Source organism: Oxyura jamaicensis, chromosome 1 (assembly GCF_011077185.1).
Source record: "Oxyura jamaicensis isolate SHBP4307 breed ruddy duck chromosome 1, BPBGC_Ojam_1.0, whole genome shotgun sequence".
Classification (NCBI taxonomy): Eukaryota; Metazoa; Chordata; class Aves; order Anseriformes; family Anatidae; genus Oxyura; species Oxyura jamaicensis.
In genome coordinates this window covers 163596626-163600304 of record NC_048893.1, presented here as the reverse complement: position 1 = coordinate 163600304, position 3679 = coordinate 163596626, and the positions used below count along the sequence as shown (strand labels likewise).

At 33.2% G+C, this 3679-nt stretch overlaps 1 long non-coding RNA gene across 2 annotated transcripts in view; it reads left to right on the top strand.

Annotated features, from left to right (window-relative positions):
- Window positions 1-3102, top strand: part of LOC118163836 — a 13684-nt gene extending 10582 nt beyond the window's left edge. For both annotated transcript variants that reach the window (XR_004749216.1, XR_004749217.1), the window contains one exon: window positions 2818-3102. This is a non-coding gene — a long non-coding RNA (uncharacterized LOC118163836). The remainder of the gene's footprint in view (window positions 1-2817) is intronic.
- Window positions 3103-3679: the final 577 nt, after the last annotated feature.

Here is a 3679-nt window from a genome sequence, read left to right as displayed (position 1 = left end):
GAAGGAAGGAAGGAAGGAAGGAAGGAAGGAAGGAAGGAAGGAAGGAAGGAAGGAAGGAAGGGAAGGGAAGAAAGAGAGAGAGAGAGAAAAGAAAGAAAAAGAAAGAAAAAGAAAGAAAAAAAAGAAAGAAAGAAAGGAAGAAAGAAAGAAAGAAAGAAAGAAAGAAAGAAAGAAAAGGAAAGAAGGAAGGAAGGAAAGAAAGGGGCAACAACAACAACAACACAAATCAAGTGATGCAGTGATTCACAATGCAGTTGCTCACTACCAACCAAAAAATGCCCGACCAGTCCCTGAGGAATAGCAGCCCACCCAGCCAACATCCCACAGTTTTATTGCATGACACCATATGGTATATCCATTTGGCCAGTGTGGGTCAGCAGTCCAGGTTCTGTCCCCTACCAGCTTCTTGTGCACCCCCAGTGTCCTCGCTGGCAGGGCAGTACGAGAAGCTGACAAGTCCTTGACTTGCTGTAAGCCTGCTCAGCAACAACTAAAACATCAGTGTATTATCAACATCATTCTCATCCTAAATCCGAAATACACCACTATGCCAGCTATCAGAAAGAAAAATTAACTCTTCCAGTGAAAACCTGGACAGACATGACTCAAAGTGGTGTGCTTTGCACTGCAGGCAGAATGGGCTGAATGTACTTGGTGCATATTCAGAGCAAGTCTTTCCAAATACTTAAGAAATAGTGGTCCTTCAATATTGTTAGAAATTAAACAAAAGACAGATTATAAGGAGTTATAAAGCTGCCCTTTCATGCCTAAGGTTTTTTACTTCAGTAGGACTCCAAGGCTTAGGTTAATATATGAAAACATTCTCTTTGACTCAGACATCAAAACTCCAATTAAGCTTGAATTTAAACAGTTTTTTGAAATTGTGATTAGCAGAAGAAAACTACAAGAAATTAAAGTATCCATCATGCTGAGCTAAATGGTGGAATTCCATGTCTACCACTTAAAAAGTGACATATAACCGTAATAATAATAAATACTATATAATAATATAGTATATTGTACATATTTGATAATAATAATAAAATGTATTTATTTATAATAGTTATAAGCATAAAGGTATTTGTGTCAACTACAAAGACCAAAAATCTTAGACATTCTGGAAGGTCCATGAAGTGACAAATACAAAAACAACAAATGCTAAATCTAGAACGTTTTTGTTTATAACTGAAAATAATAATAATAATTATACTATTGAAGTAAGGACATAATTGACAGTATAACATAAGCTTGATTAATTAATAGTTAGACCACTTAATGTGTGACACGTATTTCACAACAACAAGTTTTGTCAGAGGCTAATTTAACCATAAAATGTGCATGATAAATTACTGTATAATAAGAAACATTTCAAGGACCAAGGATATCATGAGCTAATATACATAATGTATAAATATATGGACTTACACAGAAAGCATACAAAGTAATACAGAGACCACAACAAGCATTTCACCACCAGTCTATTAAATGATGCAAGTGATCCGAGCAAATGCAGGTTTTTCTTAATATTTAATTTAAAACACTTCTCAAATAACTATTTTGAGTCACTAGTTTGCTGTTACAAATGAAAGAATAACTGAAAATGAAATTCATTGCTCAGCTTACTGTTCCTGTGTTTTCACAGTAAGATTGTATAATTTAAAGAGTTGCAGAAATTTTTCAGAAAATGCTCCTACTTAAAATAGAATGAAAATAAACCCTTGGCTTCGAGTGTTTTAAAGTATATTAAACTCTGTAATGAAATGATAGATGATACATTATTTGTTTTTTAAAAAAAAAAAAAAGATTCAACTGGACTGACAACATATTGAATGACTATATTTTTTAAAAATAGCCTTCTTATTTGGAACTCAAAATATATATACTTATATATCTGTGTGTATATATCTGACACTCTGACCAAACATTAGCTATTTCTCATCATACTAATGGAATTTCAACATTCAAAAGGAAAGGCTGTGTTGCTGGTGGGAATGGTTGCTTACTGAAAAGATTTTCCTCCTATTTACTATAAAAGTTTCATAGAAGAAAATGTTCAGTAAATCTATAAATGCAGGAAAATTATGTATTGCTAACTGGAAAAATACAATTTGTTTTATTGTCTGATATTTAAATATATGTGGATGGGATTGTTTGCAGTGATTCCAAGGCAACTTTTACATCTCTATTAGATATGGACATGGAATATACATCCTAAAATAAAATATATGTTTGCCTCATTACCTGTCAGTTAGCATTTTTTTTTAAACTGATGGCAGCTCTTGTTGTTAATATTAGTGAGATATTTCTTCCTTCTTAGCTGCCTGGATTCTGGAATAGAATTTATGTCACTTAGCAATGAAGTAGATATCTGGAAGTATTTCTGATTTGGGAAGTTACTGAAAAGATACTCTTGTAAATGGAGATATGATGAATTGAGAAAGCTGAAAAGTTATTTGTGATACTTTCTTACTATGCCAAATAATACAGACATGAAAGAAGTAAGGATTATTTAAGTTTTGCAAAGATTCCATTATTTTGGCAGAGTACAGCTGAGAAAACCAGAGGTGTGCACTGATAGCAGCCCAAAGCTGAAATACTTCTAGAGGTGCTTCAGACACAAGATCTATTGTACTGACCCTTTTTTCTAGAGTTGACTAAGTTGCTGTCATATCCTCTTTACTACTCTTGTAACAACATCAAACTCTATATGCTGGAGAATAGAATTGCTCTGTGCAGACTTTGCCCCACTTAAAAGATCTAGTAGCACATCTGAATGCCTGAGACCAGGTATACTGACCATTTTCTCTTGTCAAACAGGGAGAATGAGTACATGACAGTGCAAACCTTCAACTTTTTTGTCTGCAGGAAGAAAATTCAGACGTGCATATCAGAAGTAACACAAGATTGTACAAAAGGATAGATATGGGAGTCAGGAGCACCAGAGCACTTCAAAAAAGATGCAACCTGGAGGAAAACCTGCTAGCACTTTTGAATAAGTTTGGAAGTTTATAAAGTTTGAAATTGATCTTTACAATGCATTTTGCATGTAAATTTGTCCATGACACTCCATGATAAAAATTAAATATCACATTGGAAGCATCATTCAAGAATAACTGTCTTGTTTCTGGATGTTTTTTAGTTCTTGAAACAATATTAGAATCATAACAGATGGAGACTCTAAGTTTCACCTAGAGAATTAGAAAGCTAAAAAAAAACAAAAAAACTGTGGAGCTTGATCTATTAACTGGTAATTCAGTTAAAAAAACTATCAGTAGTGTCTGCAATCTTACTGCGTGCTGAATCAATTATTTTTATGATACTGAATTCAAAACTTCAAAGAGAGATTCAAGCATAGAATAATTCTTATCTTTGCCATCTGAATTGATGGGGAGTGAGCCTTTGTGACTTATAAATTATACTGCTTGAGCCCATACTAATGCTTTATTTTAAAAGAACAGTTAAGTATCTATTAGTTTATCAAACATATGTCAATGGAATGGTTATTTCCAGGGACACTAAGATATATTGAGGTTTAGTTAGTCTTTTTAAATAAAGTGTTTTTGTAATACAAAGGACTTTTGCTTATAATTGTACTTTTCATTTGTAACAGGAGCACAAACATTCAAAACAACCAGCTGTCTTGTTAACAGAATTTTCTAAAACTGGTAGTGGATTTATC